Genomic DNA, 21,702 nt, shown 5'->3' with positions numbered 1-21,702 from the left:
TCAGCAGGTAGCGGGCAGCGTGGTACAGAGGGTCAGGCAGAGGAGAATGGTCAGACAAGCCAGGGATCAGGAGCAGGAGAATGGTCAGACAAGCCAGGGATCAGGAGCAGGGTCAGCAGAGAATCAGACAGGAACAGGGAGCAGGAACAGGATACAGGGCCCAAGAGAAACACAACACCAAGGCAGAGTCTTCAGGTCTGAATGTCCCTTAAATACACCAGTATAATTAGTTCCAGGTGTTTGACTGGCTGCAAGGTTGAGTCTCTGATTGCTGGGAGCACCCGCTGGCCAGCCCTGGTACTGCAGCTCACAAGGCAGGTGAGTCCCACTATTGCTGGCCAGTCCATTCCTGACAGTACCCCCCCCTCAAGGAGCGGCCTCAGGACGCTCCAAACAGTCCTAGCTGGGCAAAATGTTCCACCGCCCGGGTCTGGTAACTGGCGGGATATCAAAGACTGGCACACCGGGCAGGACTCCGGGCAGCGGCACACCGGGCAGGGGCACACCGGGCAGAGGCACACCGGGCAGGGGCACTCCAGGCAGAGGCACACCGGGCTGGACTCCGGGCAGAGGCACACCGGGCTGGACTCCGGGCAGAGGCACACCGGGCTGGACTCCGGGCAGAGGCACACCGGGCTGGACTCCGGGCAGAGGCACACCGGGCTGGACTCCGGGCAGAGGCACACCGGGCTGGACTCCGGGCAGAGGCACACCGGGCTGGACTCCGGGCAGAGGCACACCGGGCTGGACTCCGGGCAGAGGCACACCGGGCTGGACTCCGGGCAGAGGCACATCGGGCTGGACTCCGGGCAGAGGCACATCGGGCTGGACTCCGGGCAGAGGCACATCGGGCTGGACTCCGGGCAGAGGCACATCGGGCTGGACTCCGGGCAGAGGCACATCGGATTAGCAGGTGAAGCAGCAGGCACCGGGCCCCCAGGCGGGGCGACAGGCATCGGGCCCCCAGGCGGGGTGACAGTCATCGGGCCCCCAGGCGGGGCGACAGGCATCGGGCCCCCAGGTGGGGCGACAGGCATCGGGTCCCCAGGAGGGGCGACAGGCATCGGGCCCCCAGGCGGGGCGACAGGCATCGGGCCCCCAGGCGGGGCGACAGTCATCGGGCCCCCAGGCGGGGCGACAGGCATCGGGCCCCCAGGTGGGGCGACAGGCATCGGGTCCCCAGGAGGGGCGACAGGCATCGGGCCCCCAGGCGGAGCGGCGGGCGCCGGGCCCCCAGGCGGAGCGGCGGGCGCCGGGCCCCCAGGCAGAGCGACAGGTCTCGGGCCCCCAGTCGGAGCGACAGGTCTCGGGCCCTCCAGGCGGAGCGGCGGGCGCCGGACCCCCAGGTGGAGCGACAGGTCTCGGGCCCCCAGGCGGAGAAAACTGCGGGCACTGAGTCGTCTGGCAAGACTGTGGGCTCCGAGTCAACTGGCAAGACAGCGGGCACCGAGTTGTCTGGCGGAACAGCGGGCATCGAGTCGTCTGGCAAGACTGCGGGCACTGAGTCGTCTGGCAAGACTGCGGGCTCCAAGTCAACTGGCAAGACAGCGGGCACCGAGTCGTCTGGCAAGACTGCGGGCACCGAGTCATCTGGCAAGACCGCGGGCACCGAGTCGTCTGGCAAGACCGCGGGCACCGAGTCGTCTGGCAAGACCGCGGGCACCGAGTCGTCTGGCAAGACCGCGGGCACCGAGTCGTCTGGCAAGACCGCGGGCACCGAGTCGTCTGGCAAGACCGCGGGCACCGAGTCGTCTGGCAAGACCGCGGGCACCGAGTCAACTGGCGGAACAGCGGGCATCAAGTCAACTGGCGAAACAGCGGGCTTCGAGTCATCTGGCAAGACTGCGGGCACCGAGTCGTCTGGCAAGACTGCGGGCACCGAGTCGTCTGGCGGAACAGCGGGCACTGAGTCGTCTGGCGGAACAGCGGGCACCGAGTCGTCTGGCAAGACTGCGGGCACCGAGTCGTCTGGCAAGACTGCGGGCACCGAGTCAACTGGCGGAACAGCGGGCTTCGAGTCGTCTGGCAAGACTGCGGGCACCGAGTCGTCTGGCAAGACTGCGGGCACCGAGTCGTCTGGCAAGACTGCGGGCACCGAGTCGTCTGGCAAGACTGCGGGCACCGAGTCGTCTGGCGGAACAGCGGGCATCGAGTCAACTGGCGGAACAGCGGGCACCGAGTCGTCTGGCAAGACTGCGGGCACCGAATCACCAGGCACGACAGTGGGCTCTGACTCAATTGGCACGACAGCGGGCACCGGGTCATCAGGTACCGGATTGTCTGGCTCGACAGCGGGCATCGGGTCACCAGGTATGACAGCGGGCACTGGGTCACCAGGCATCAGGTCATTTGGCTTGCCAGCGGGCACCGCGTCATCTGGCAAGGCAGTGGGCACCGGGTCACCAGGCATTGGATCGTCTGGTTCGGCAGCGGGCAGCGGGTCACCAGGCACGACAGCGGGCTCTGAGTCAACTGGCATGACAGCGGGCACCGGGTCATCAGGTACCGGATTGTCTGGCTCGACAGCGGGCATCGGGTCACCAGGTATGACAGCGGGCACTGGGTCACCAGGCATCAGGTCATTCGGCTCGCCAGCGGGCACCGCGTCATCTGGCAAGGCAGTGGGCACCGAGTCACCAGGTACGACAGCGGGCTCTGAGTCAATTGGCACGACAGCGGGCACCGGATCAGGTACCAGATCATCTGGATCAACAGCGGGCATCGAGTCAACTGGCCTAATAGGATCGTCAGGCTGGATCAGTTCATCATGCTGAGTAGCGGCATCAGGCTGAATGCAGGCATCCGGCTGAGTAAAGGCATCAGGCTGAGTAGAGGCATCAGGCTGAGTAGAGGCTTCAGGCTGAGTAGAGGCTTCAGGCTGAGTAGAGGCTTCAGGCTGAGTAGAGGCTTCAGGCTGAGTAGAGGCTTCAGGCTGAGTAGAGGCTTCAGGCTGAATAGAGGCATCAGGCGGAATAGAGGCTTCAGGCGGAATAGAGGCTTCAGGCGGAATAGAGGCTTCAGGCGGAATAGAGGCTTCAGGCTGAATAGAGGCATCAGGCTGAGTAGAGGCATCAGGCTGAGTAGAGGCATCAGGCTGAAGAGAGGCATCAGGCTGAAGAGAGGCATCAGGCTGAAGAGAGGCATCAGGCTGAGTACAGGCATCAGGCTGAGTAGAGGCTTCAGGCTGAGTAGAGGCTTCAGGCTGAGTAGAGGCTTCAGGCTGCGTACAGGCATCAGGCTGAGTAGAGGATTCAGGCTGAGTAGAGGCTTCAGGCTGAACCACGGAAGGCAGGTTCATCGGTTTGGATACTGGCAGGATGGTATTGGTTGGAAAGAATTTTCGCTTTTTTCTGGTTTTAACTACTGGAGCACTGCAAGTAAATGCAGGTCTGCAAACGAATGGAGCAGCTGGAGACAGAGAAGAGCTGGAGGATGGAACAGAGGAGGGAACAGTCACTACAGAGGGCTTCTTTGCAGGGTTAAAGGCAGGATAGGTGCAGCGAGTGGGAACAGGGTACTGACATGCGGTAGATAGCCAAGTATACTGGGCTGTAACTGGAGGAGCTGTTGGGAATACAGGAGTAGAGCTTTGAGGAAATAGATTAGAAGCAGGACTGGGTCTTTGTAAGCTGACTGAGGCTGGGTGCAACAAATCTGTCCATGTCTGCAGTATGGGTTGAACAAAGCTGAGCTTACACAAAGCCTGTCTGACCAAAGACTGCACTGCGTTTATACAATCCCTTAATACCTGTGGTGAACATGTGGAATAACGCTCCAAGAAGTAATCCACACCATCCTCTAATAACCATACCAGGGATTCTACCTGGTCTGCACATGGTGGCAAAAATTCATCCCTGCATTCGGGGGTACCAGATGAAACCAACTCAGCACAAACCTCAATTAATGGCTGCACCTCAGAGAACTCTGTGCCCTGATCTACTAGAACATTAGCGAGCTGTATACATTCTAGCAGTTCATCTCGGGTATACTCCTTCAGAGTTTGATAAGCATACTCCCTGTCATCAAACACTAGCAGATATAAATACGCAACCTCATCCAGATCCATCCTTCCCATCAACAAACCAAGATGGCTTCCCTGTGCAGCCACTTCTGGTCAGGATTGGCCTTGGTGTAATGTCAGGGCTCCCGGGTATGACCAGAGGTGTGTGACTGACGCAGGGAAACGCAGGCTTCAGATATGTTATAAACAATGTAATTTATTAACACTAACCATACAAACATAAATGCAGTGCAATACTAAAACATAACACAGTGCAAACAAACCAACCAACCACCCACAGATAACAGTACATACAATGCAAGCGTCGTCAGGCAGGCCGGGTCAGTATCAATCGGGCAGGTAGGTACAGGGGGAGCAAGCGGAGAATGATCGGGGTCACAGGCCAGGTTCAGCAGGTAGCAGGCAGCGTGGTACAGAGGGTCAGGCAGAGGAGAATGGTCAGACAAGCCAGGGATCAGGAGCAGGAGAATGGTCAGACAAGCCAGGGATCAGAGCAGGGTCAGCAGAGAATCAGACAGGAACAGGGAGCAGGAACAGGATACAGGGCCCAAGAGAAACACAACACCAAGGCAGAGTCTTCAGGTCTGAATGTCCCTTAAATACACCAGTATAATTAGTTCCAGGTGTTTGACTGGCTGCAAGGTTGAGTCTCTGATTGCTGGGAGCACCCGCTGGCCAGCCCTGGTACTGCAGCTCACAAGGCAGGTGAGTCCCACTATTGCTGGCCAGTCCATTCCTGACAGCAGTTCTGGAAATTATATTATTGGAATTATATCCTCTATATATTAAATACTATCTTTCAGGACAGTGTTTATGATACAGCCATTTATGTGAGAGTGTAATACCACCCATAAAAGTAGTTAAGAATGATTCTCTTCCTTGTTATATACAGTATAATACCTGCTATATATTACATATAGTATTTGCAATATGAGGACCCTTAAGGGACTGTTGAAAAAGTGTATGATATCTTTGCAGTTAATAAATCTGACTATATTCTCCTCTATGACCCTTTTGTTTTGTATTGTCATTGGCTCACCCTTGCAATATTGTGTCCCTGGATGCAGTATACTGCTGTACTGCAGCTAAATAAGGATCTTCTATAGGAAACAGTAGGCCTATCTTTTAAGTTACCTAAATATAAGTACATATCGTTGTAATTTTTTGATAATATGAAAACATATATGATGGCACTAATATGTTACTATACATGGTATATAATCTTCATCCATATTCCCCCGAGGAAGTGACTGAATTTTATTAAACAAGTACAGAGAATAAAGTCCTGACATATGTTGATTTAAAAGAAAAGTATAAGATTATTTTTTTTTAAATCATACTTACCTAGGTGGACACCGATCCGATGCTGCATCTGTCTCTCACTGGCTCTGAGGATGAAAACTGAGCGATCAGACACCACTGATCACTCAGTTCTCCCCGCCACTCTGAGCAGAGAGAGATGACTGTCAGTCACGGCTGTCTGCAATGCCCCCCCAGTGCTCACTGGAGCTCTGAGCTGTGGAGGGGGCAGGAGCAGCTGGCTCAGGCTCTCAGCATCTTACTGAAAGGATGAGCCAGGTGCTGGTCCAGGATCCTGGGTCAATCCCAACCATATGGTCGTGAACTTTCCACAGCCTGGACCGGCTCTGTGGCGTCAGCTTACGGCAAACTTTAGCCCACTGACGGCTAAATCGGGTCACAGGAGTGCAGTTCGTTCAACAGGAGAAGTACAAATGAGACTGCGGATAAGATACAGGAGACAGTCAGAGACTGCAGACATGATACAAGAGACGGTCAGAGACTGCAGACATACTACACAAGAAGATCAGAGACTGCAGACAGGATACAGGAGAAGATCAGAGACTGTGGACAGGATACAGGAGATGGAAAGAGACTGTGGACAGGATACAGGAGACGGTCAGACACTGCGGACATGCTACAGGAGAAGATCAGAGACTGCATACAGGATAAAGCAGATGGTCAGAGACTGCAGACAGAATACAGAAGATGGTCAGACTGCATGCATACTACAGGAGACAGTCAGAGACTGTGGGCAGGACACAGGAGACGGTCAGAGACTGTGGACAGGATACGGGAGATGGTTAGCCGTGCACAGCCAAAGCCCCGCCACCTGCCTGAGCACAGCCGAATCCCCACCCCTGTCTGAGCACAGCCAAAGCCCAGCTTGAGCACAGCCGAAGCACCGCCCCCCTGACCAAGCACAATCAAAGCACCGCCCCCCCACCTGAGCACAGTTGAAGCACCCACCTGTCCAAACACAGCCGAGGCCCGCTCCTCTGCTCGAGCACAGCTGAAGCCTGTGCCCCTCCCCCCACCCGAGCACAGCCAAAGACCTGCCCGAGCACAGCCAAGGCCTGACCCTTCACCCAAGCACAGTCACTCTGCCTGAGCACAGCTAAAGCCCACGTCCCACCCCCTGCCCAAGCACAGCCAAAGTCCTGCCTGAGCACAACTGAGAAAGAGCACAGCTGAAACCCTGCCTCCCCACCTGAGCACAGCAAAAGCCCCACTCGAGCACAGCCAAAGCACCGCCCCCCCGCCCAAGCACAGCCGAAGCACCCCCCCGCCCACCCAAGCACACCCGAAGTGCCACCACTCCCACCCGAGCACAGCCGAAGTAACAACCCTGCCTGAGCACAGTCGAAGATTGCCACCCTCCGCCCAAGCACAGCCGAAACCCACTCCCCCATCCGAGTACAGTCGAGCCAAGCTCAGCTGAGACCGCCCGCTGCCCAAGCCGCCACTATCCCCTTCTGTCTGGAGGCAGCCCCACCCTCTGCATAATGCTGCCCAAGGCAAATGCCTTGTTTGCCTTGTGGCAGATATGTCCCTGCTAGTAGTTGGTTGTCAGGTTTGCACACATCTCAGGAGGGCTTTTGGTCCACTCTTCTCTACAGATTTTCTCTAAATCCTTAAGGTTTCATGGCTGTCACTTGGAAACTCAAAGCTTCAGCTCCCTCCACACATTTTCTATAGGATTAAGGTGTGGCGACTGGCTAGGCCACTCCATGACCTTAATGTGCTTCTTCATCAGCCACTCCTTTGTTGCCTTGGTGGTATGTTTTGAGTCATTGTCATGCTGGAAGACCCATCCACAACCCATCTTCAGTCTTCTGGCTGAGGGAAGAAGGTTCTCATCCAAGATTTTACAATACATGGCCCTGTCCATTGGCCCCTCAATGCAGCAAAGTTGGCCTGTACCGTTAGTAGAGAAACAGCCCCAAAGCATAATGTTTAAACCTCTGTGCTTGATTGTAGGGATGGTGTTCTGTACAAGTGCCTGTACAAGTGCCTTCTTAAGGAGGCGGACCTTGCAGGCGCTGCAGCATTTCAAGCCATGGCGGCGTATTGTGTTACCAATGGTTTGTTTGGTAACTGTAGTCCCAACTGCCTTGAGATCATTCACAAGCTCCTCCCAAGTAGTTGTGGGCTGATCCCTCACTTTTCTCATGATCATCCTTACCCCATGAGGCAAAATGTTGCATGGAGATCCAGACTGAGGGCGATTGATGGTTTAATTTGTATTTCTTCCATTTGTGAATAATCGCTCCAACAGTTGTCTCCATCTCACCAAATTTCTTGCTGATGGTCTTGTAGCCCATTCCAGCTTTGCGCAGGTCTACAATCTTGTCTCCAATGTCCTTTGACAGCTCTTTGGTCTTGCCAATGGTGGTGAGGTTTGAATGGAAGAAAGAGAGTCTGTGGGCAGGTGTCTTTTATACACATAACGAGCTGTCATTAGGAGCACCTTCTTAAATTGACAGGACTAATCTGTGTACCACATGAGCACATAGCCAGTCTGTGAGAGCCAGAATTATTGTTGGTTGGTAGGGGATCAAATACTTATTTTACTCACTGAACTGCAACTCAATTTATAACATTTGCATCATGTGTTTTTTCTGAATTTTTGGTTGACATTCTGTCTCTATCATTTAAAATACACCTATGATAAAAAATATACACCCTTCATTTCTTTGTAAGTGGGCAAACTTACAAAATCTGCAGGGAATCAAATAATTATTTTTGCGATTGTATGTAGGGATGGGGACACTATCCATACAACAATAAAATATGCTATGGAGCTTCAGGGGTAATTTAATGCCCTTTAAAAGTTATCCACTTCCAGAAATGTGAATCCAGTTCCAGGTTCCTCTGTGATGAGGGTATAGTGATTTCTTCTGGACCTCCTTCTCCAATGGTTTTCTTACTCATGTTCTTTTTCCTGCCAGAAAGGACCCACTGTGCCTTGACTCTATAACTGCACCACAGAAACATTACCATTTTATTTTGTTTTGGGCTTTCATGTGCAGGGCATTCAAAAAATAAATGACTCGCTATGGAAAATATAAGGGGCTATGAGCCTGGCTATAGGGGATATGTATGCATAGATTTTTTTGGTATGTAATTTATACCCCTGATACATAGGTAATTAAATTTTTGTCAATGGAAATTCGGCATTGACATACACACACGTCTGATGTTTTATCAGTCTATGGCTACAGTAATTTTCTGTATAACTTCTTAGCTGTGCATTCAGGAATACCTGCTGTCAGGAAATGAAAGCTACAGGCCTAAACTGCCTACCTTTGTGACTGAACACAGATGGTGGACTGTATTTAAACGTATCCAAAGCTATGCCAATGGCTAATAAATACAACTGGCACCATAAAAAAAACACTTGACATGCAGCACATGAAATGCATAGGAGGACTGGCTGTCCCTGTCTGTTTGCTTTCATTACTTCCTGACCTTGAGAGCTGATGCTGATGGTATAAATGCTTTAAATCTGACAGGTGAACTTTCCCCGCACATCCCTATGTGGGCTATAAAACATCTGATGGTCACAGAACACATCTGTGTAAGAGCTGAAGGTGATTCATTACATTCTATATTCCATTGGGGACAGCCAGGAACATGCAACCACTCTTCAAACCATAGTTGTAATAAGGCTCATAATCCATTATTTTAAGCATTCTCCTTAAGATGACCCCCATGTGCTGTATGAGTTATTCTATAGGTTGTTCAGACCCTTCTTCCTAAATTTATACAGAACTGGCCATATATACATATATGATGCAATTTTCTACTGTCTGTTTATAAAATGCTCTACAGGATTAAAAAGACAGAACTTAAAAATTTAATGTACAGTGATTTTTTTTGTTGCAGAAGGGCTGAGATATTTTTTTTAAGAGGAATTGTCATTAATTTCTAAAGACTGAAGGTGTAGCGTGGAGGACAGTGAAGAATCACACAATTCCAAGGCACTGTTTGGGATTTGGTCATGAAGCTAGATGTTTTCTATAGAACAGTGTCAACTTAACTGAGCAAGAGGTAAAGTGTAATTTTTCTTGGATTTGGAAAAAATGCACGTAAAAGCAGAGAAAAATCCAATATTTTAAATGCTTACTTGCAGTTTCCCTTCCAATTATGTCTGTTGAGACTGCGGAATCACATCCAAATTGCAACACCCAGCAGCTTTCTTAGGGCTTGTAGGTGAATACACAATGAGGGCTTTTACAGGTAAATTACATGCCTAAAATATGTTAAATTCTGGATGTGTTTTTCATTACATATGTATGATTAGGGAGTACTAGCTAATTGGTATATGTAACTACACTGTTCATACGATGTAAAGATAGAATGTCTAATTATGTTTTTGGCATCTGTTTCTAATGCACTATTTGTATTATTGTAGATACACTGGAGAGGACATCGAGTCACAAAACGTCACTTTTTGCCAAACCTCAGCATAACGACTAAACAAAAATACATATATGCAAGTTTTTGAATAATTATACAAGTTATGAGATAGAGTTGTATGGTGCAGAATGTAATTAACTTTTAATAAGCAGCCACACTTTGTGTCACATACTGTACCTGGATAGTGAGCCTGTCGTGAAGAGGAAGGCCTCTCGTACAGCTCCAACTCGGGGGCCACTGGTAGTGGAACAGCAGCCATGGGAGCATGGTGGGGTAGGAGTGCCTGTGATCAATGGTGTAGTCTGCATGGCAGTAGCAGTCAGCTGGTGGATGTAGCAGCAGGGCTGGCTGGTGGCAGATGAGCAGGCATGGAACTTGGATGGCAACAGACTGTGGGTATGCAGCAGGGAACAGGAACCAGATGTGAACTTGCTGGACTGAAGAGCTGTGGCAGCCTGGATGAGCAGGATGCAGGGTCAGATGAGCTGGGTCGGTAACAGTCGAACAGATCAGGGTTAGAAGGTAGACAGCAGAATATCAGGTCACAAGCCAAGTCAGCAGCAGAAGATCGATCAGGCAAAAACAGGAGGCAGGAGCAGAATCCAAAGACAAGCCGAGGTCAGGGCAGATAGCAGGCAAATGAAGGTCAGAAGCAAGCTGGGTCAGGATCAGAGGTCAAACACAGGAACCAGGAACAAGCACACAGAAACTGTAGACCAAACTAGTATGAGTCAATCCTGCAGCCTGTTTAAATAGCCAGTTTGGTGCCAGCATTAGTGACATGCGCGTGCACGCACATGTATGTGCGCCTATATCCATGTCCATGCACATCTGCTCGGCAAGTTGCCGGTCTGTGCATGCACATATTTATGCACTAGGAGTCTTCAACCGCGCTATGGGCAAGCCTTGCCTGACACTTTGTTTTTATGATATAGGTTTCATGCTCATATGTGAATAAAATGTTTTTAATCTCAAAATGGAGTTGTTATAGCTGCCTAAAAAATGCCATTGGTCCTAAACAATTTCAGATAAAATGCTGGAATCAAACAGTGAAGCACAATGACTTAGTCAGAATATTGATGTTTTAAATCCCCCTTCCCCTCCACTGCCACATTTGGCACCTTTTTGGAGGGACAGGGTAGGGATACCTAGTTTTGACAGGTTCCTGATCCCACTTCCAGTCAGATGCGCCACAGCGACCTGAAGCAGATTGAAGAATCAGCTCTGGTAAGGACATAGCTGGATCCCTGGTAAGTGTCATTAAATCGAAAGGCAGCAATGACAATATTTGTAGCTGTTGACTTTTATTTTTTTGGGGGAAGCCTGGAGCTCCATTTTAAGGGGTATGGTTTAAAGTAGATCTGTACTCTTTAGCTGTGTCCAAAACAATGCAAGAGGATGAAGGACTAGTCACTAGCACTGCCTGTAGGATCCCAGCTTTTCCCCAGGAATGACTGTGTGTCTGTGTTCGATGCTATGACTCTTTGTCTTGGTAGGGATGGTGCTTTTCTTCCGGATGTCAGACCTGACACCCACATGAACAGTTATCTAGGGATCCATGGGAGTAATGATAAAGAAGTGACAGAAGTGGTAGAGAAAGACTGAATTAGCAGATACAGTGTGATGTCTGGTTTGCAAGTTCTCAGTTTCAGCTTCCTCTCCAGCAGACCCTCATAAGACTAAAGAGAAATACAGTACTGACATCACCAATTCTTACCTCAGATCTGGTGAGGATAGCAGTTATGAAAGTTAAGAGTGGCTGGCATATTAGTCATATGAATTCACACTGCAGATATGCAACTATGAGGCTGCAGCAACAGGTCTACCTGGGCATAGCCACATATAAGTGTGAACTTCTAGTTTTCAGGAGAGATTCAATACAAAATGTGGTTTTTTCAAGGTATTGCTTAACCACAATTAAAGCTGAATTATAATCATAGCTCCCACTCCACTGTTTACCCCCTTCCCCCTCAATTAGGTCAATCATCTGAAGTTCAAAAGGCCAAAATTCTCATCCAAATCCATGGTCACATAACAAACTGTGTCCTGAGACTTCTATCTTCTTCATTAAGGGTCTTTCTTTGGTGGTCCACACCATGGCATGGATAAAATAAACACTTCCTATTGGATGTCCAGTGGCGGTGTTCTTTAAAGATTTAAGAATGCTGAAGACATCAAAGCTCAACCAGACTACTGCCACCCTGGTTCGACAGATCGTAACTCCCAGAAGTGGAGCCAGCAATATAAAATAACATCCAAAGCTATTTGTTTTTGTTTTTTTTAAACCCGTTGAATGAGTGTGGGTGAAGTGGGTGAATTGGTGGGAGGAGATTATAGTGGTTCCCTAGTGGATAGTAAATCTTTGCTTTTTTTGAGTAGGTCCACTCCTATAGTAATATGCTTTTTGCAGTTCTAGTCCAAAAATTATCATGTTCATTATAAAAAGGCTAAGCCTTGGATAGGTATTTTATTGAGGTGGCCTAATTCTTATGTTTGGGTGGCAGGCATTGTAAAAGACACAGTGGCAGTGTATGGTCGGACTGGGAAACAGAGTGACAGTGAAGCTGGACTTGGTAGATTGCATTGTCCCTTGGGCTGAAGGGGAGCAGCACAAAAAGGCTGGTGGCAGGGTGGGCTGGAGGCAGGCACTGTATGGCCTTCTTTCCTAGTCTGGTCTGGTTGTCTCTTACAACTCTACTTGTATCTTGCTGGACGCTGTGCATGTGTTCTACTGTGGGTAAAGTTACAGCTCGTATTGTCTGTTGGGGCAGGATTTTCTGTTTAACTTTACATACAGTTGCCAGAAAACGTATGTGAACCCCTTGGGATTACGTGGAGTTTTGCATGAATTGGGCATAAAATGTGCTCTGAATGTCATCTAAGTCACAACAATAGAAGAACACAGTCTGCTGAACATAATACTACACAAACATTAGATGTTGCCATGGTTTAATTGCACATAACATGTAAACATTCACAGTGCAGGGAGGAAAAAGTATGTGAGGCCCTATCTTAATGACTTCTCCCAGAGCTAATTGGAGCCAGGAGTGAGCCAACCTTGACTCCAATCAGTGTGATGATATTGGATGTGTTGCTGACAGCTGTCCTGCCCTTAAAAAACACACACCTGTTTTGGGTTTACTGGTTTCAAGAAGCACTGTCTGATGTGAACCGTGCCTCGCAGAAAAGAGCTCTCAGAAGACCTACGATCAAGAATTGTTGACTTGCATGAAGCTGGAAAGGGTTACAAAAGTATCTCAAAAAGCCTTGATGTTCATGTGTCCACGGTAAGACAGACTGTCTACTAATGGAGAAAGTTTAGCACTGTTGCTACTCTCCCTAGGCGTGGTCGTCCTGTAAAAATGACTGCAAGAGCACAGCGCAGAATGCTGCATGAGGTAAAGAAGAATCCCAGAGTGTCAGTTAAAGACCTACAGAAATCTCTGGCACAGGCTAACATTTTTGTTGACACATCTACAATAAGGAAAATATTAAACAAGAATGGAGTACATGGGAGGACACCACGGAGGAAGCCATTGCTGTCCAAAAAGAATATTGCAGCACGTTTGAAGTTTGCAAAAGAGCACCTGGATGTTCCACAGCACTACTGGCAAAATATACTGTGGACAGATGGAACCAAGATTGAGTTGTTTGGGAAGAACACACAACACTATGTGTGGAGAAAAAAAGGCACAGCACACCAACATCAAAACCTCATCCCCACTGTAAAACATGGCGGAGGGAGCATCATGGTTTGGGGCTGCTTTGCTGCCTCAGGGCCTGGACGGATTGTTGTCATTGATGGGAAAATGAATTCCAGAGTTTATCAAGACATTTTGCAGGAAAACGTACGACCATCTGTCCGCCAACTGAAGTTCCGCAGAGGATGGGTGATGCAACAGGACAATGACCCAAAGCATACAAGTAATTCAACAAAACAATGGCTGCAACAGCACAGAATACACCTTCTGGAGTGGCCCAGTCAGAGTCCTGACCTCAACCCGATTGAAATGCTGTGGCATGACCTTAAGAGAGCAATTCACACCAGACATCCCAAGAATATTGGTATACTGAAACAGTTTTGTGAAGAGGAGTGGTCCAAAATTACTCCAAATCGTTGTGCAGGTCTGATCTGCAACTACAGGAAACGTTTGGTTGAGGTTATTGCTGCCAAAGGAGGGTCAACCAGTTATTAAGTCCAAAGGTTCACATACTTTTTCCTCCCTGCACTGTGAATGTTTACATTTTATGTGCAATTAAACCATGGCAACATCTAATGTTTGTGTAGTATTATGTTCAGCAGACTGTGTTCTTCTATTGTTGTGACTTAGATGACGTTCAGAGCACATTTTATACCCAATTCATGCAAAACTCCACGTAATCCCAAGGGGTTCACATACTTTTTCTTGCAACTGTACATTCAAATTGCTCTATGCTAAGTTTATTATAAGATAAGCATACCAATTATTCCAGTATGGATAGTTCTAATAGGTTACTGTAACTGACCAATGCATTCTGTATTTTGGGCTGTATATGACAAACTCCTGACCAGTGCAGTCTAGCTACATTATATACTCCTGACCTCTGCACTTGTTATGCTATGTTGTACAACAATTTCTTGTTGCTAAGTAGTCACTATGTTGAAGTAGTTCTTCAAAGCAAATGTAATGTAATTATTTTTTGCAAATGATTGTGCTTAGGTTTATTAGACTCTTGTTTGTGGCATGGTAATGAAAGCATATTTTGTGGGTACAAGGAGTTGTAAGCCCCTCTTACTGTTAGCGCTATTTTAACATTCCTGCACATGCCATCTAATTATGCTCCTCTAGATGTCCAAATCTGAACCTTCTTTCCTAGGAAAAAAAAATTATCGTTGACCCTGTTGCCAGGCCCAAGACATCTTTCCTGCCTGCTTAATCATATATATATACGTGTAATGGAAGAGTTGGGCGTTCACTGGCAGGGTGCATACAAGCTTCTGCAGCCTCCATGTTAGACAACCATGGGGCAGAGAAAACTCTCACTACAATTTTGTTAACATGGAAAGTCAGTAAACAAAGAAAAGTTACTGCTATAGAGACATATTCCCAAGCCATCGTGTATTAAAATTAAATTAGTAAACAATTACACACAAAACTTAATAAAAAAAAGGTGACTGCTTTGCCGGAAGAGAAGAACATTTTTAATTTATTCCTTCCCTGGAAGATTTGTAACAGATGCGATGCATTAAAATGCTCTGAGCTCTGCAGGGGTCTAAGGAGGCAACGCGACTGTTCAGATATATTGTGAGATAATGAATCAATTCAACGTATTCCTCATAAACATGTACATAAAAAATGAACAGGACTAGGCTGATTTACAGAAAACACCTCAAAAATAGAACCGTCTCTTCAACTGGATCCCAGAAACCAGGATAATAAAATACTGTTTTCAGTTTTAGCTGCATTAGTACATAAGGCTGAATTGTCCTTGCATGTCACTGATGGGAGCTATTAACCTCCCTAGCGGTCTGATTATGTCCATATTTCTGTGCTCAAAGCGGTACATTTTTTTGCATGGAAATATGTATTTTTTTTATTGCAGGCCTGTAATTTTTAGGAATAACTCACTAAAATCTGTCCGAACAAGAGTCTAGTAAACATCCTCAGTATGTTACTATTTGAAACATGAAATCATAAATTATAATTTAATAAATAATCATAAAAAATAATAATAGAATAATAATACATTTAATTCAATAATATAATCAAACCAAAAACACTGAAATTTGAAATTGAGCGCAAAGTTCGCACATCACTGAGCAAAGTCGCAAAATCGTTTTCAGTGTCTGATGACGAATTTCCCCACGAATCATTATCACTCAATTCAACAAGTGGTTCTAATTTACTATCGCTGTTCTCTAGCTGGTCTAAAACTGCTTTTGACCTAAAGGGACGCTTTTTGGACACCATGGGCATTTCTCAGTTTCCAGGCAGAAAGAACAGTAAAAATGCAGGCAGGGCACAGGACAAATCACTAGGGACAAAATGTATGTGAAATGGTTTGATACAGTAATGTTTTACTATGCGATTTTAGTGTATTTAGTGAATGTCACTTTTTGTCATTTTCAAATTTCCAGCCGTTCCGTCCCCCGTACGTTCTGACTTCGCAGGGGACGGAACCCAGATGACAGATGCTGGCATCCGCCGGAGGACATTGCCGGGGACACTGCAGGAGGGACATCGCGGGAGCGCAGGACAAGGTAAGTGATCGAGGGATCCCGCAGCAGCACCGCATGGTAAGCCCGAGTGTAGCTCGGGGTTACCGCTTGTGGTACTGAAACTTTACCCCGAGCTACACTCGGGAATACCGCCAGGGGGTGTTAATAAACAGTCCTAGAGTAGGAATGGAAGCCATTGGTGTTTTTTTAAACCATTAATCCCAATAAATATTGTAGCTGAGTACGGCCCATATTGTGGTGTGTGGACACTGTCACACACAGCTTTCCAGGTATATATAGTATCTGCTGAAAAGTTCTTCCTTTGTTACTCATTTTCTGAAATAACATTTTACGTGTTATTACACAACACAGATTTATCACCTAAAGTGAAACAAGAGTTTGTAGTACATACTAAGTAATGTTTGCAGCAGAATCTTGAAACCTACTGAACGTGCTTCATTCCAGAGAGTAGACATTTCACACATTAAAGCTAATATTCATAAATGCTTAGGCCTGTCCAAACTAGGTAAGCTTCCTGATTATTTAAAAAGATAGTCAGTGGAATCACTAGCTGGGTTCCATGATGTTTTGGTATTTTTTATTCTAATTTCTGCACCAAGAATGCCTCACTTCTTTCGCTGTATTCTTCATGATGAAAAATATGAAAACCCAATATGGGGAGTGTGAACAAGTCATGGCTCTGGCAAGTTAGGCCTGAGTACTTGAGTGTTAAGATGTATGTAGGTGTGTAATAGTGATGCTGGGTGCAATTACTAAAAACAAGTCAAATACATGCACACAATCAACATGCAGTCGTGAAGGTACTTTTAATCAGCATTTAAACCATTACATGTTCTATGTATTGTGAAAGACCAACTACCCAAGGAATACATGCCCTGGCACATCATGGCATTCACCCGGCACTCCAAGAAATAACAGAATCCAACTGAAATATTCTTGCACTGTCAAAACCTCCACTTTTATTATCACACGACACACAGGAGGATATATCTTATATTCATCATAATCTGCATAATAAGACACACCAATAATAATGAGAGCATTACAGCATGAAATAAACACATCATTTGACAGCATCACAGCATAGAATTAATACATTACCGAAGCTATGTGGAAGCTGCAAGGAACAAATCCCATTGGAACCAAACTGCCCAGGGGATCATGGAGAAGCCATAGGCACGACCAGTTGATGAACCCGTATAGCCTTGGTAAAAATCCAAGTGTAAGAGTGTCCTCTGGCCACTAGGGGAGCTTCCACCGGTCTTGCCCAGACCTTCGCCTTATAAACTCTTTTTCTGGAAGCAGTCCAATAGTGGGCGGTGCCACACCCACTACGGGAGGGGCTAGCGGAAGGGTTCCGTGAGGATAACGTCATGTTCAACCACCATATTCGTTATCTGAAAAGTCACACTTTTGCTTCTTATCTACCCCAAAACCTTTTTTCATCTCCCCCAGACTTAAGGATTTCTAACTTAGATGTCCTTAAACAGGTTTTTATCTCCTAATGTGAGGTTACTAGATGTCATAAACACGGTTCATTCCATAAACAAGATTTTATCTTGCTCTCAGCAGAATATCTTGTGACTCTGTTCCTTTGGCTAAAGAAATGACATCATCACTTCTTATGCCCCTGGCATTTGGGCGGCAATGCTTTATTGTAAAAATTACCCAAGAAACAAAGGGTCCAAGGCCAACACATTTCATAGGCATTACAAGGTGACACATCTGGTTTAAAGCAAAGCTGCTGAGAGCCCAGACTTTAATTCAGAGCAAAATTACAAGGTCTTCTTAAAGCCTACTCCTCTAAATACTTATGCTTGCCTTTTCCTTTTTCTCCCACAGCTCTATTCCTCTGTCTAAACCATTGCAAATTACCTGGGGCTTCTGAGTGCAGAGTGCAGAGTGCAGCAGTTGACCCCTCCTAGTGATCAGACCCAGCAGGCCCAACCACTGGCCAATCACATATCTCCCGACTATCCCTGATTTCGAGTGACTGTCCCTCATTTGGAACAAAGTCCCGCTGTCCCTCCTTCCTCCTCATTTGTCCCTCATTTTGGTCTGATCAATATAGTTGTATACATTGTCCTATAAAAGTATTCATACCCCTTGAAATTTTCCACATTTTGTCATGTTACAACCAAAAACGTAATTATATTGGGATTTTGTGACCAACACAAAGTGGCACATAATTGTGAAGTGGAAAAAAAATGATAAAAGGTTTTCAAAATTTTGTACAAATAAATATTTGAAAAGTGTTGCGTGCATTTGTATTCAGCCCCCTTTACTCTGATACCCCTAACTAAAATGTAGTGAAACCAACTGCCTTCAGAAGACACCTGATTAGTAAATGGAGTCCACCTGTGTGTAATTTAATCTCAGTATAACTACAGCTGTTCTGTGAAGCCCTCAGAAGTTTGTTAGAGAACATTAGTGACACAGACAGGTCAGGGATAAACTTGTGGAGAAGTTTAAAGCAGGGTTAGGTTATTAAAAAAATAAAAAAAGCTTTGAACATTTCATGGAGCACTGTTCAATCCATCATCCAAAAGAGTATGGCACAACTGCAAACCTACGAAGAAATGGCCGTCCACCTAAACTGACAGGCCGGGCAAGGAAAGCATTAGTCAGAAAAACAGCCAAGAGGCCCATGGTAACCCTGTAGGAGCTGCAGAGATCCACAGCTGAGGTGGGAGAATCTGTCCACAGGACAACTATTAATCGTGCACTCCACAAATCTGGCCTTTATGGAGGAGTGGCAAGAAGAAAGCCATAATTGAAAGAAAGCCATAAGAAGCCCCATTTTATAGTTTGTAAGGAGCCATGTGGAGGACACAGCAAACATGTGAAGAAGGTGCTCTGGTCAGATGGGACCAAGATTGAATTTTATGGCCTAAAAGCAAAATGCTATGTGTGGCGGAAAACTAACACTGCACATCATCGTGAAGACACCATCCCCACTGTAAAGCATGGTGGTGGCAGCATCATGTTCTGGGGATGCTTTTCTTCAGCAGGAACAGGGAAGCTGGTCAGAGTTGATGGGAAGATGGATGGAGCCAAATACAGGACAATCTTAGAAGAAAACCTGTTAGAGTCTGCAAAAGACTTGAGACTGGGGTGGAGGCTCACCTTCCAGCAGGACAACAAACCTAAACATACAGCCAGAGCTACAATGGAATGGTTTAGATCAAAGCATATTCATGTGTTAAAGTGGCCCAAAGTCCAGACCTAAATCCAATTGAGAATCTGCGGCAAGTCTTGAAAATCGCTGTTCACAGACGCTCTCCATCCAATATAGCAGAGCTAAAGCTATTTTGCAAACAAAAATGGGCAAAATGTTCACTCTTTAGATGTGCAAAGCTGGTAGAGACATACCCCAAAAGACTTGCAGCTGTAATTGCAGCAAAAGGTGGTTCCACAAAGTATTGACTCAGGGGGTCTGAATACAAATGCAGAAATTTATTTGTAAAAAATTTTGAAAACAATATAATTTTTCTTCCACTTCACAATTATGTGTCACTTTGTGTTGGTCTATCACATAACAACCCAATAAATTAAATTTACGTTGGAAAATTTCAAGGGGTATGAATACTTTTTCAAGGCACTGTATAAAATGCGCTATTATAAAGTGTTTTACAGTGTTAAACCTTTCATCCAATGTCTAAATTGCTGCATTTGTAAATTTAAAAAGCTACTTGTGGGTTTGGCCAATCATATTTTTTATAATTCTCCTTTAAGGGGGGTATGCCTACATACTTTTACCTATAGGCGTCCTTCATTCCCATCTCAGAAAGTTGGGAGGTATACAATCACAACTCCAAACACTGTTACATGAGGATCAAAAAACTTTTTCTTAAAGATATCTTTTATTAGTGAAATAAATGATATACCTATAAGCTGCAAGCATGCTAGTGCAAATAATGAAAATGTACTCAATGTATGTAGCGCTGCGCTATCTCAAAAAAGCACATCCATGTATGATGTATTCCTCTGAAACACAGAAATTCTGTATTCAGTGAATAAGTCATGCACCAATGTACTAAAGCATTTGTGTTTACCAGAGTACAAGTAATGTTAGTACTCTTCAAAGCACATAATCACCTGCAAAGTCAATCCGTTTTTGTCCTTCTGCGATACGCTTTTTGGGTGCCACACAGTGGGTCCCACGCTGCCATCTTGGTCCTCTTGAGCTGGCTACCTCTTCTGGGTGCAGCTCCTGCAGCCTCCCTGGAGATGTGATGCAAATATTCTAGGAAGCTGCAGGACACGGTACATGGCATTTTAGCCTAGTCCGGAATGGTGGTGGGGGGTGGGGACAAAAATAAAAAGATAGGGAAACAAATTCTGCACATTTCTGCTTGTGGGAGTTTAGTTCCGCTTTAGAGTCTCTTTAAGGCTTAAATGATGAAAGCTTCTTTAAATCCATATTATAGTCACATACTGTATTGCTAATGTTAATCTCATTAGGAAATGCAATCAATGAATGTTTTTAAATCTAAAATGTCAGTATCTGTTTCCTCAGATGCAGCACAGCACAGTGGGTTCTCTATGTGAATATATGGAGAATGCACTATAGAGGATGTCACAGTTAATGAGACACTATCAGTTTGCCCACTCAGGTGACAACAGTGTTTTTGCAAAATGACCTCCCCAACCTACTGATGCTCACGTTGCCATCACCCCTGCCAACCCCCACCCCCAGCAACTCCTTCCTTCATCACAGCCTGCACTAAAATCCCGCAATGTGAGCTAGGGTCATATGCTACTAGAGGTGTGATGATTCAATCATTGTTGGGGGGAAAGTCACATGTTCCCCTATATCCGGAATCACTCAGTATTGTTGCCAGCTCCAATGAAGGAGCAGCAGGGTAGTGCTACCACGGTTTGTGTCTGTCATTGGGTCATGGGTGCCATTGTGCAAAGATACTGTCACTTTACCCAGAAAAGTTAAATTGACAGTGCTCTTTAAATTGAGATTAAATACTCCAAACTGAGTCACAAAGCTTTCAAGCTCTCAGAGGGGATCAAACACTACCTCACACCACCCAAAACGTAAAATAAAAAAACCTAACAGTTTTAGTAGTAATCCTTAAGGCCAGATTCACATTTGAGTATTACGGTATGGAATGAAAAGAGTACCTGGTGGGTAGTTACAGAGCAATTCATTTTGAATAGTACCCCAGGACACATCCCCTATGTACCACAAGGCACCACATGAAAACGCAAGGTATGCTTATTTCTCAATCAAATACCTCTAGTTTAACCCAAAAAATACCTAGATAAAAAAATAGGAAAAAAAGCTTACTTCACATCCTGGCCTCTGGCATATCCAAAGTTAGTTTTAGGCAAAAACTGAAGTAAGGAGTAGGGTATAATACAGGCTCAGGGGCGGACTGACCATTTGGAAACTCGGCACAGCCCAAGGGCCCGGGGTCAGTAGGGGGCCCCATGATATGCCCCTGGTACCTTTTTCATAGGCTTTTTTGAGTTTGGGCAAGGACACAGGGGCCCCATGAGTTGTCAGTCCGCCCCTGTACAGGCTTATCATTATCTGATTCATAAATGTGCCTACTGTTATAAAACTAGAACCACAAAGAATGACAATGTATTCCTGACCACTTTGTTTTGAAAACAAACATGTAATTTATAAATAAGTAGGCCTGCATGTCAGATTACATCCCTTTTTCAACACTTGAGGTGACCTGTTCCAGTATACAAATATTGATTAGGTTTATCAGTAGAG

Source organism: Staurois parvus, unplaced genomic scaffold, assembly GCF_062004578.1.
Source record: "Staurois parvus isolate SC_StPar_1 unplaced genomic scaffold, SC_StPar_1.0 ptg000129l, whole genome shotgun sequence".
Classification (NCBI taxonomy): domain Eukaryota; kingdom Metazoa; phylum Chordata; class Amphibia; order Anura; family Ranidae; genus Staurois; species Staurois parvus.
Note: the sequence above shows the minus strand (reverse complement) of the source record.